Source organism: Halichoerus grypus, chromosome 11, assembly GCF_964656455.1.
Source record: "Halichoerus grypus chromosome 11, mHalGry1.hap1.1, whole genome shotgun sequence".
NCBI classification, from domain to species: Eukaryota; Metazoa; Chordata; class Mammalia; order Carnivora; family Phocidae; genus Halichoerus; species Halichoerus grypus.
The window spans coordinates 79,244,139-79,257,908 of NC_135722.1; the positions used below are offsets into that span (position 1 = coordinate 79,244,139).

At 35.5% G+C, this 13,770-nt stretch overlaps 1 protein-coding gene across 3 annotated transcripts in view; it reads left to right on the plus strand.

Annotated features, from left to right (window-relative positions):
* The window catches only part of CNTN5 (contactin 5), a 1,336,681-nt gene that overhangs the window by 323,880 nt on the left and 999,031 nt on the right, over positions 1-13,770 (plus strand). For 2 of the 3 annotated variants that reach the window (XM_078058730.1, XM_078058731.1), the window contains one exon: positions 13,515-13,652. The exons of the other annotated variant lie outside the window; for it this stretch is intronic. The gene's annotated coding sequence lies outside the window, so the exon portion shown is untranslated. The remainder of the gene's footprint in view (positions 1-13,514; positions 13,653-13,770) is intronic. 3 annotated transcript variants of the gene reach the window in all.

A 13,770-nucleotide genomic window follows, 5' to 3' on the forward strand; every position in this document is an offset into this window, starting at 1 on the left:
AATCCTAGAAATGGGCTACTAATATTGACAATTAGACAGTGAAGGGTCTACACTGATTGAACATCTACTGCAAGCCAGTAATTTTTTCATAATTATTTTAATTATTATTCTGTATAACCTAAGCAAAGCAGTTTTGGTAGAATGGTACAAATGATATAGAAATAAATGAATTTGTGTACCTTGTAGGAATGTGTGGACATATGTATATAAATATGAAATGTGGACTTGGGAAAATAATGTCTATGATATTGTCTTTTTAATTGGATGGTAAAGAAAGCATATGCCATTTTTTCTAGAGGGGCCATTCCTGTTTTCTGATTATGTCCTCTGGTGACATATGTCTCCAGAAATTGTGTCCACAAGCTTTGCTCCAAGGCCAAAGGCATCCTGGAGACACTGACAAATAGGTTAGTAAATTACCATATCCAAGATTAAAGCTGGTGATAACTGCAAATCAGAAAGTAATTGATGATGCTACACAGTTTGTCGAAATTCAAATCCCTAGTCAACAGCATGACTCCCTGAAGAAAGGCATCTTCCTACTACCCCTTTGTTGTTATGCATTGTACCAAAATTAAGTGACAGAGTTTAGAAAAGACATGATATAATAAAATTCCTTATACCTTTTTGTGCTAAATTATAGAATTATCTCTTAAAGTCTAAGAAATCACTTCATTGATTTTATACTTATATCTGGGCAATTTTCTCTAATTAGAACACATATAATTATCAAAATAGACATTTAAATGTTATACATCTTTCATGTATTTGAAGCTTTCAAATGTACTCTTCTCCATGGAAGACTCGGGGGTGGGGAACTATGAAATGATTTTAATTCAAGCCACTTCCTCCCAGGAGACACGTGTGTGAATTACAGAAAACTTAACCATGGTGTTCTAGGCACCACAGTTAGTCTTCAATTTTGAAATTACACTCTTTAAACAGAGTCACAAAACACCCTTTCATTTCAATGATGTGAAGCAAATCCCTCTGCTTCAATTAAGAGCAATTGGAGGGAACAGTGATAACAGAAGTCCACCTCCAAGCAGCGTATAACGAGACGATTAAGGGCTCTGGCGGTTAGCCAGACTGCCAGGCTGTTTTTCATGTCTCTTACTTTACTGACAGTACCTTCATGACATTTGTACCTTGATGCCAGAAGTACTAACAGCTGCAGCACCAGTGGTAGAAAGTCAGGAAAGACCTTTTTCAGCTTTAGTTGCTCTCACAGATTGTCAGTACCCTAAGAGAACAAAGTCTGTAAAAACTGACTCTGGCCTGCTACATCCTTTGTGAAGATTTTTGGTGTGGTGTCTGAAAGCAGTTCTGTTCCATGACACTGGACTTAGGGGAGGTAAGAGTTTTTCAAGATAGAAGACACATGTGGTAAACGTGTGATAAATGGCAGTAACAAGGTTGGTCTGGGAGTTCATGGTTTTGTGAAATGAAATATTTCAACAAAATTCTATGCTCGGTTATTTGCTACAGACAACCCTTTTGACCCCAAACTGAGGAAGCCAACAAAGACTAAAGGACAAAAATTCTAGTTACCTTGAAGTTGGATGGTATTCTTAACTAATAGTGACAGATGCAGCACTCTGACTTCTAGTGGCTGCTACTAATGACAGAGCTTCGGGCTGTCAGGAAATGAAAAAGGTCAGGAGACAAGTGCACGTATGTGAAAAAGGAGTTCAAATGATAAAAGTTTATTTTTGGAACTGTGCCAGTCTGTCTTGGTGTTTGCAGGGTTATTCTTGGCACATTAGTGTGTCACTAACATTTGGACATGCTCTTGAGAACCAAGGTCCTAAAAGGCAAACACTACTGTTTACTATCAGGGGGCCACTATGCATTGACAGTTCTTTTTCACAAATTAAGTTTCTTTCTATCATTTTAGTGTTGCTACCATTTTGGTCTGAAAAATGTGAATAGTTATTTAGCTAAACCTAATTAACTTTCCATAATTGGAAGAGCATTTAGGAGCTATTATACAACAAGTAACTTACTATAAAACAGTTTCCTATAAATGTATTGATACTAATAGCATATGGGAAGGGTATGTGGATATAGCATATGAGAAGTTTTTGTAAAAAGTCTGTATTTTTAATTTCATGCTAACAGAGCTGTCTCTGTACTTTTCTGAAAACTCCATATTTGAAAAGCTGAATATAGAACTTTGTCTTATTTATATTTTAAATATTACAGATACCCGATGAAAAAATCTTCAAATGGTATAAAAATGCACAAACATAAGAGAAATATTTAAGAGAAATGAGTAATCTATTAATAACTTTAAGTAAATAAATCTAAAAGAAACGGGAAAGGGAGAGAAAAAAATTCTAATTAAGCATAGTCCAATCACTTTGCCCATTAAATTCTGTTTTCTTCATGTACATTCTGATGTCCAAAGGAGTTAAGAGAACTATTTGATTTCGTGTAGCTGATGAGTGACTAGGATTCAGTATGCCCACTCCAAATTCCAGGGTCCTTTCTAATGTAATATTCCTGAACATGCTCAGAAAGCTAAAACATCAGAGTATTTTTCTTTTGGCACTTTGTTGTGATTCATGTCAAAATGGAAACTTAAACTTGTGTTGAAGTTTGTGAAGAACATAAATACATTGATTAGGTATGATAGAATTGCACCATAGTAATTTCAAAAATGTTTGAGAATTAAATGCATTCTTTTTTTGTTTTGTTTTGTTTTGCAATTAACTCTGCATTGAGCTATCAGAGTGAGAGAAGCCTTGGGAAAAAAAGAGCTATGCATCATCCAGAATGTCCACAGGGAAGTCTGCAAAATTTTTCCATTTCATTGCTAATGAGTCATTTTCACCTGACTCCTGCTCCCACCACTTCCCACCCTGAAGAACCAGCTGTCATTTTCCACAGCTAAATGGGTTTGGTACCAGACAGGTGGCAGCAGGGTGGGGAAGAAATTGTGTCAGTGGGATGTAGTTAATCTGGAATTAGGATGATCCACCTGGTATCATTAAAAATTGTATCATAAATGGTTCACTACAATATAAACAACACTTAAAAGTTAAGGTTTTCAATATCCTTGAAAAGACAAGAATATTTAACATTAATTGAATATTTGAGCAGTCTTCTACACAGTATTAGACTAATAAAGTCTAAATGTAGAAATGACAGTGTTTTATATCCTATTTATAGGAAAAGTGGATTGGACTGTGTTATTCTAGATTCTGACATTTATTTACTCTGTAACCTCCTGTGTGCTATAGGTTCTCTGAAAAAAAAAAAGTGTCTTGACATCAGTAAAACCGGGTTGAAGCTTAAATGGTTTAATATATTTGGAAATAAGGCAAAAGCTAAAGGAGGATGTGAGGTTAAGAAAGTGTGATACTTTTCTTAAAAAAGATTTTATTTATTTATTTGACAGAGAGAGAGAGCACAAGCAGGGGGAGCGGCAGACAGAGGGAGAAGCAGGCTCCCTGCAGAGCAGGGAGCCCAATGAGGAGCTTGATCCCAGGACCCCAGGATTATGACTTGAGCTGAAGGCAGACGCTTAATGACTGACCACCCAGGCGCCCCATTGTGATACTTAGTTTTACGTGTCAACTTGACTGGGCCACTGGGTGCACAGACATTTGGTATTCTGAGTATGTCTGTGAGGGTGTTTCTGCATGCAATTAACGCTTGAATCCATAGGCTGAGTAAAGTGGAGTACCCTCCCTAATGTGAGTGGACCCTATCCAATCAGTTGAATGCCTGGATAGAACAGAAAGGCTAACTTTCTAGTGAGTAAGGGGATTCCTCTTGCCTTCAAGTTCAAACATCAATTTTTTCCTGTCTTCAGACTTGACCTGAAACATGGGTTCTTCCTGGGTTTTGGGCCAAGGCCTGCCAACCTTCAGACTGTAGCTATAACAGGTGGCTCTCCTGGTTCTCAGGCCTTCAGAATTAGACTGCTCTCCTGCATCTCCAAGTTGCTTACTCCAAATGTTGGGACCTCTCGGTTTCCATAATTACATTTCCCATTAACCTAATTCCTGGTAGCATTTTTTTTTTTTTTTTTTTTAGATTTTTTTTTTTTTTAATTTATTTATTTGAGAGAGAGAGAATGAGAGAGAGCAAGCACATGAGAGGGGGGAGGGTCAGAGGGAGAAGCAGACTCCCTGCCGAGCAGGGAGCCCGATGCGGGACTCGATCCAGGGACTCCAGGATCATGACCTGAGCCGAAGGCAGTCGCTTAACCAACTGAGCCACCCAGGCGCCCCCTGGTAGCATATTTATATAAATATAAATATATCCTTATTAGTTCTGTTTCTCTGGAGAACACTAATAGAGAGAGGATGTTTATATATTTTTAAGATGGAGGAGACATATGTATTTAAATAGTGTTAAGAATAATTCCATTGAGTCTCTGAGTAGTAAGGTATGTGATCAAACTAGGGAATTCCATGTCCACTTGTCCACTGATGTACCTCTTTTGTTAAGCATAGCCATTGGTCCTATGCAATGTTATGCAAGGTCTGTGTCATGGCTCAAACATTTGGTGACTTCTTTAAGAGTGGTGCATGCTGAAGACAGAAGGGCAAAAAAAAGAAACCCATACCTAAAAATATATGTTGATTCTAGTGAGGGAGAATCCCTTCCCCTTCCAGGTGGGAAGGATACCAACATATTTAACTTGCTACCAAGCAGCTGATTAAAGTCCTCATGGAATAGGGTCAGATTGGTGGCAGTGGGTGGGCTTAGCCTAGTTTGGACATTCTGTTCTGGTAGTAGTTGGATCAGCTTTATTGAGTGAGTGCTCATGTTGTTGGGCCCCATGGCTAACCTCTGTCTTTGACAAGGTTGCCACTCTGTCTATGAGTCCCCATGCTAATACTAGACTGACTGATAACAGGGACAGGCTCTAGTTAGTTGGACAAGATACTCTGTCTATTTGTTTGTGTGTTTGTTTGTAATGTTTGTATTTGTTTTGTAATGTCTCTTTCTAGTGGATGGTAGAGTACCCAACCTCATATATGGTAAACATACCTTAACACAATACCATAGACGGGGTGGCTTAAAAAACAGAAGTATATTTTCTCACAGTTTTGGAGGCTAGAGGGTCAACATCAAGGTATTGCTAGGTTTGATTACTTCTAAGGCTCTCGGCTTGCAGATGACAACCTATTCTTTGTGCCTTCACAAAGAATGTTTCTGGTTCAAATTTCCTCTTCTTTTTTTTTTTTTTTTTAAGATTTATTTATTTATTTGAGAGAGAGAGAGTGTGTGAGCAGGGGGAGAGACAGAGGAAGAGGAAGAGAGAGAGAATCTCAAGCAGACTCCTTCCTGAGTGTGGAGCCCAATGTGGGGCTCAAGAGCCTGAGATCATGACCTGAGCTGAAACCAAGTCATATACTCAACTGACTGAGCTATGCAGGTGCCCCATCAAATTCTTATAAGGACACCATTATATTGGATTAGGGCCTACCTAAAGATCTCATTTTAATTAATTACCTCTTTAAGACCTTATCTCCAAATATGGTTACATTCTGAAGTATTGGGGTTTAGGACTTCAACATGAATTTTGGAGGGGCACAATTCAGCCCATAACACCAGTCTTCTAATCTTTTTCCTTCCAGCCCCTGGACAATGAATCAAGCCATTTGCTACTGTCCACTGTCTTTTTATGTATTCTTACTTTAGGCTATTTCTCTTTCAACAGAAACTGGATGACCAGGTTTACTATCTCTTGAAAGAATCCCCCCCAACCCCCACCCCTCACTCAGGATATATTTCAGAGTCAGCTTATCATAGTATGTGCTTATTTTCAGGATGCACACACACACTTAAGGGTACCTCGTTCCTAAATAGGATTTTTTTTTCTTTTAAAGATTTTATTTATTTATTTGACAGAAAGAGAGACAGCAAGAGAGGGAATATAAGCAGGGGGAGTGGGAGAGGGAGAAGCAGGCCTCCTGCTGAGCAGGGAGCCTGATGTGGGGCTCAATCCCAGGATCCTGGGATCATGACCTGAGCCGAAGGCAGACGCTTAATAACTGAGCTACCCAGGTGCCCCCTAAATAGGAATTTTAATATGAATAGAAGTTCTTCAGGTGGACAAGTCATTTGAAGCACAGAATAGTACTAGATACTGTCTTGTAGTTAATATGTTGCCAATAAACATTAAATATGAATTAAGTTCTAGCTATAAGGTTTTTTAAAATGTTAAATTCATTTATTTGTTTTTCTAATCATTGACACATTGGAAATGAAAAATTAAAAGCAGATTCTATTAAAGACAGTCATCCTGCAAAAAGTCCTAAAAGATAAGCTAAAAAAACAAAAGATACATGCTATATGCATTAGAGAGAATTTGAAATAGAGGAATTAGGAATGTAGAAAAGGAAAATATCAGGTGACTTTTTTTTTTTTTTTTTTAATTTTAGGCTGGTTATAAGGATTTTTTTCCCTTTGTGCAAACCCAAAATCCCTGTTAAAATGACAAAAATCAGCAGACTTACATAAGATAAATTCATGGTGACCAAAGGTGAGTGAAGCAGGGTTATGAATAATGAGACAACTCACCTCCTTTTCGGTTAAGTCACCTAGGATTTCTGGGTGAGGTTTGATCTACTTTTAAAAGAAATGGAGAAAAAAGATAGGTTGGCAAAGGTCATAACTTTGTACAAGGTAGAACTTGAGATATAGCAACTAACATGTAAAACTGAGTTTAGAAAGAACTTTATCATCTATTATTTCTTGAAACTTTTATTATAATCCTTTGAGTAGACAGAGGATCTGACATCATTATTTGCATTTTAAGGCATTAGCTCAGAAATGCTAAATGACTTTCTCAAAATCTAAGAGTGGCAGAAGCCTAAGGAAATCTGACTGATTCCAGATGTAACAGTCTCTTCACTACAACACACTGTCTTAAAAGACAGGCATGAGCTTACTGAGAATACAAGAGTGAAAAGTTTTGCTTCTGAGAAGCAAACTGGAGGAGGGAATTTAAAAACAATAAGAACCATAACACAGTCATTCATTATAATTTCTTATTTTGCTATATTAATTCATAATTAAAGCAGGAAATAATAATTAGTATTATTTATCAAATGCTCAATATATGTCATGCACTTTGGTAAGCTTATGTGCATTATTTCATTTAATTTTCTCATTAATTCCATGAAATAGGAAACAAAAATGATGTGCCATATCTTCACTAAAAAGTAATGACAATAACGGGGACACAGAATTCTGACTCCCAAATAATTCTTCCTAATGAAAGCCAAAATTGAAAGAAACATAACTCTTTACATCCTTAAGTAAGCTTTTGCTGTTTACTCAGGTACTTATCACTCTGCCAAAATTTACAAACTTCCAGAAAAAAAATCAGCTTCCTTTTTTTCTTTTTTTTAATTCTGTGCCCTAAGGGATGAGTAGAAATGTATAATTGTCACATGTTAAGAAAAGAAGGAAGGGAGAAAGAAGGAAGGAAAAAAGAAAGGAATTAGAAAGAGGGAAGGAAGGCAGGAGAAAGGTAGAGATAAAAGATGTGAAAATGAAATAAGTGTGTAATCCCTCTGCTCATAATTCCTCACAAAACTAGACAACATTTTTACTTCTTAAAAGCACAATGATTGGGTTTTGAAGTGAACTTAGAATATATTCTGTTTCCTCACATAGTGTTGTACATGTAGTGTGAAATTGAAAAAAAAATTAATTTACTGTGACTAAAAAAAAGTTATTTTGTGCACTACAGGGATATCTAGAATTTAGACTTGATGTCAGAAATGCAGGGCAGGATTAGAGAAAATCACTGGTTGACTGATGAAATTACTGATATTCCACCCTGTCGATTCCAGTGTTAATCTCTTGTGGTTCCAACTAATATAAATAAGAACCATAAAGATCAGTAATCTTTGGTAATGAAGTTACTAGCAACTGAAATACTTTTTCTCAATCTAATCATGATATATGCAGGACAGGTTTCCTTTAACTTTTGGTAGTATCTTAACATGGAATTTGAGTTAATGGCCTTCAGTTACTTTGAAGTCAGCAAGCTAATGTTCCAAAGCTTATATTCCAGCTTAGTTATTTGAAATAAAATGTATTATATATATGGGTAGCTTTGCTCTGGTTTTTATGTTGGCACATTCATAAATCTATCAAAGAGTAAATTTAGAAAAATACAAATTTCACTGAGTAGAGAATTTCATTGGGACAGTGAACTTCATTAGAAGTAAAAGAACATGGATGGCCCCATACATGTAAATTCCTTCCAGGTAACCAAACAAGGTGCATTTATACAATATTTTCAAACATGTTAAAATGTAAGTCACTTATAAGATTTTAATAACCAATACATATTTCAAATTTCTTAAATCAAGGGAATAATAAAGATAATTTAACAAATATTAGGTATAGCATAGAACTATTATAAAAACTTTTAAAAACCTGAAATATAGGTATAAGTTAATGTCAACTTTTTTTGTGTGTGTGTTGTTGTTGTTTTTATTTCATCTTTTTTAAAAAGTTGATTTTTTTTTAATTTAAATTCGAGCTGGTTAACACACAGTGAAATATTAGTTTCAGGTGTAGAATTCAGTGATTCGGCACTTATATAAAATACCCAGTGTTCATCAATACTAGTGTCCTCCTTAACCCATCACCCATTTAACCCATTCCCCACCCACTTCTCTCCCACTAACCTTTAATTTGCTCTCTATAGTTAAAAGTCTATTTCCTGGTTTGCCTCTCTCTCTCTCTTTAAAGATTTTATTTATTTATTTGTGAGAGAGAGAGCACACACAAACGGGGGGAGGGGCAGCAGGCAGAAGGAAAAGCAGGCTCCGTGCTGAGCAAGGAGCCCAATGCAGGACGCAACTTGAGCCTGGGATCATGACCTGGGCCAAAGGCAGACTCTTAACTGACTGAGCTGTCCAGGCATTCTTCTTCTTCTTTTTTTTTTTTTTTCATATGTTCATCTGTTTTGTTTCTTAAATTGCACGTATGAGTGAAATCATATGGTATTCGTCTTTCTCTGATTGACTTATTTTGCTTAGCATACTACTCCCTAGTTCCAACCATGTTGTTGCAAATGGCAAGATTTCATTCTTTTGTTATGGCTGCATAATATTCCATTGTATATATAGACCACTATCCATTCACCAGTCTATGGACATTTTATAATGCTGCTCTAAACATCAGGGTGTATGTATCCCTTTGTTTTCCTTTAGGTAAATACCTAGTAGTGCAATTGCTGGATCACAGGATAGTCATATTTTTGACTTTTTAAGGAACCTTCATACTGTTTTCCAGAGTGGCTGCACCAGTTTGCATTCTCACCAATAGTGCATGAGGTTTCCTTTTTCTTTACATTCTTGCCAACACTTAGTTTTCCTTGGGTTTTGATTTTAGTCATTCTGACAGGTATGAGGTGGTATCTCATTGTGGTTTTGATTTGTATTTCCCTGATGATGAGTGACGTTGAGGATCTTTTCATGTGTCTGTATGTCTTCTTTGGAGAAATGTCTGTTCATGTTTTCTGCCCATTTTTTAACTGGATTATTTGGTTTTTAGGTGTTGAGTTTTATAAGTTCTTAAATATTTTGGATACAAACCCTTTATCAGATCTGTCATTTACAAATATATTCTCCCATTCCATGGGTAGCCTTTTAGTTTTGATGATTGTTTCCTTCACTGTGCAAAAGCTTTTTATCTTGATCAAGTCCCAATGCTTTATTCTTACTTTTGTTTCGCCTGCCTCAGGAGACATATCTAGTAAGAAGTTCCTATGGCTGATGTCAAAGAGGTTACTGCTTGTGTTCTTTTCTAGGATTTTTATGGTTTCCTGTCTCACATTTATATCTTTCATCCATTTTGAGCTCATTTTTGTATAAGGTATAAGGAAATGGTCCAGTTTCATTCTTTTGCATATTGCTGTCCAGTTTTCCCAACACCACTTTTTAAAAGACTGTCTTTTTTCCACTGGATATTCTTTTCTGTTTTGTCAAAGATTAATTGACCATATAGTTATGGGTTTATTTCTAGGTTTTCTATTTTGTTCTATTGATCTATGTGTCTTTGTTTGTGCAGTAGCATACTGTCTTGATCACTACAGCTTTGTAGTATATCTTGAAGTCCAGAATTATGATGCCTCCAGATTTGTTTTTCTTTTTCAAGGTAGCTTTGGGTATTCGGAGTCTTTCTTGGTTCCATACAAATTTTAAGCTTGTTTGCCCCAGCTCTGTGAAAAATGCTAGTGATATTTTGATAGGCATTGCATTAAATATGTTGATTGCTTTGGGTAGTATAGACATTTTAACAATATTTGTTCTTCCAATCCATGAGCATGGAATGTCTTTCCATTTCTTTGTGTCATCTTTAATTTCTTTCATCAGTGTTTTATAGTTTTCAGAGTTCAGATCTTTTACCTCTTTGGTTTGGTTTATTCCTAGGTATCTTAAGGTTTTTGGTGTGATTGTAAATGGGAATGATTCCTTGATTTCTCTTTGTGCTGCTTCATTATTGGTGTATGGAAATGCCATAGATTTCTGTACATTGATTTATATCTTGCAACTTTACTGAACTCATTTTCAGGTCTAGCAATTCTTTGGTGGAGTACTTTAGGTTTTCTAAGATTTTTATTTATTTGTCAGGGAGAGAGAGAGAGAGAGAGAGAGAGAGAGAGAGCTGCAGCGCAAGCACCAGCAGGGGGAGCCGCAGGCAGAGGGAGAAGTAAGCTTCCTGCTGAGCAAGGAGCCTGATGTGGGACTGGATCCCAGGACCCTGGGATCATGACCTGAGCCAAAGTCAGATACTTAACCAACTGAGCTACCCAGGTGATCCGAGGCCTTTTACTTATTTTTGTTGTCTGATTGCTGAGGCTAGGACTTCTAGTACTATGTTAAATAACAGTGGTTAGACTATCTTCTTCCTGACTGTAGAGAAAAGCTCTCAGCTTTTTCCCATTAAGAAAGATAGTAGGAAGGGAGAAGTGAAGGGGGGGAAATCGAGGGGGAGATGAACCATGAGAGACTATGGACTCTGAGAAACAAACTGAGGGTTCTAGAGGGGAGGGGGGTAGGGGGATGGGTTAGCCTGGTGATGGGTATTAAAGAGGACACGTACTGAATGGAGCACTGGGTGTTATATGCAACCAATGAATCATGGAAGACTACATCAAAAACTAATGATGTAATATATGGTGATTAACATAACATAATAAAAAAATTAAAAAAACTAATGATATAATGTATGGTGATTAACATAACATAATAAAAAAAGAATGATATTAGCTGTGGGTTTTTCATGTATGACCTTTATGATATTGAGGTATGTTCCCTCTATCCCTACTTTGTTGAGGGTTTTTATAATGAAGGGATGTTGTACTTTGTCAAATGCCTTTTCTGCATCTATTGAGAGGATCATATGGTTCTTATCCTATTTTTATTAATGTGGTGTATCATATAGATTGATTTGCAAATATGGAACTACCTTTGTAGTCCAGGAATAAATCCCACTTGAATGTGGTGAATGATTCTTTTAATGTACTTTTTTGGATTCGATTTTCTAGTATTTTGTTGAAAATTTTTGGATCCAGCTTCATCAGGGATATTGACCTGTAGTTCTCTTTTTTAGTGGAGTCTTTGGTTTTTGCATCAGGGTAATGCTGACCTCATTGGATGAGTTTGGAAATGTTACTTCTATTTCTATTTTTTGGAATAGTTTGAGAAGAATAGGTATTAACTCTTCTTTAAAATTTTGGTAGAATTCACCTGGGAAGCTATTTGGTCCTGGACTTTTGTTTTTGGGGAGATTTTTTATTATTGATTCAATTTCTTTGCTGGTTATTAGTCTGTTCAAGTTTTCTATATCTTCCAGTTTCAAATTTAGTAGATTATATATGTGTAGGAATTTATCCATTTTTTCCATGTTGTCCAGTTTGTTGGCATATAGTTTTTCATAATATTCTCTTATAATCCTTTGTATTTCTGTATTGTTATTTGTCCTCTCTCATTTGTGATTTTATTTATTTAGGTACTTTCTCTTCTTTTTGATAAGTCTGGCTAAGGGTTTATCAGTTTAATTAATTTTTTTCAAAGAACTAGCTCCTGGTTTCATTGATATGTTCTACTGTTTTTATTTTGTTTTGTTTTACTTTATTTTTTAGTTTTTATATTATTTATTTCTGATCAAATCTTTATTATTTCCCTTCTCCTTCTGGCTTTAGGCTTCATTTATTTTTCTTTTTGTTGTGCAGTTTGTTCTGTCAGTCCTCAGGTCGATTTCATGGGTATTCAGAATGATTTGATAGTTATCTAGCTGTGTTTGAGGGATGAGGCAAGCCTAGGGTCTTCCTGCTATTTCACTATCTTCGCTCTACCAACCTATTTCAGCTTTACTGAATTACAATTGACACATAAATTTGTAAGATATATAAATGTACATTGTGATGATTTGATGTACACACCTACTGTAAAAGATTTCCCCCATCTAGTTAATTAACACATCCATCAACTCATTTATTTATTTATTTGTTTATTTATTGTGAGGCTATTTAAGCTTTACTATCTTAAGAAATTTCAATTATACAATAGAATTTTATCAACTTAGTCACCATGTTTTACTTTAGATCCTCAGATTTTTTTTTAAGTCTTCTAGCTAAAAGTGTGTACCTTTTAACCAACCTCTCCTTATATCACTGATCCTCCAGCCCCTGACAATCAGTTTTTGATTCTGTTTCTATGAGTTTGACTCTTCTATTAACTTTGGATTTAGTTTGTTCTTTTTCTAGTTCCTTGAAGTGTAAAGTTAGGTTGGTTATTTAAGATCTTCCTTTTTTCTTAATGTAGGATTTTGTTTTTGTTTTGTTTTGTTTTGTTTTTTGCTATGCACTTCCCTCTTAGAATTGCTTTTACTGCATCCCATAAATTTTAATATGTTGTATTTCCATTTTCATTTATCTTAAGATATTTTTTGACTTTGCATTTGATTTATTCTTTGACCCATTGGCTGTTCAGTAGCATATTGCTTAATCTCCAAGTATTTTTAAATTTTCCAGTTTTCATCTTGTATTTGATTTTGGCTTTCATACCACTGTGGTCAGAAAAGATACTTGATATGATTTCAATACTCTTAAAGTTATTGACTTATTGACTTATGATGTTTAACCTATTTCTATTCTTAAAGAAAGTTCCATGAATCCATAAAAAGAATGTGTATTCTTCTGCTGTTAGAAGGAATATTTTATAAATATGGTAAGACATTATGCTCTGGTGTGTAGTTTAAGTTCATTGCTTCCTTATTGATGTCCTGTGTGTGTTATGTGTTAAATGTTTTAAGCTATTGCAATCCATGAAAATTGGATTAAAGTTATATTCTTCTGTATTTATTATTAAATATAAATTATAAAGGAAAATTAAATCTGGAAAAGCAACGACTGACTAAATATCTAATGTTTAAGGTGTTATACCTATGTGTTGATATGGTTAACCAGTATAAGAGTATATGGTCATTTCCTGTATAACTAAATAGAGCCTGTTTCTTAACAGGTGACCTTCAAGGATTGTGATTTAGTGCCATTCAAGATCTACTAGCATCACTTTTGCATGACTACTGCAAAAAGATATCTTTATAGAAATCAGTTCTTTTTTGAAGTTCATAACGTGGACCCTGTTTTCAGAAAGCAGGTACAGTTCATTTTTTTATTAATCTGCCTTTATAGTTGAAATGAATGTTGAAGGGGAAAAAAATACATAAAACCTGTGTGTGTCATTTATGAAACTCCTTAACAACAGCTCAATATAT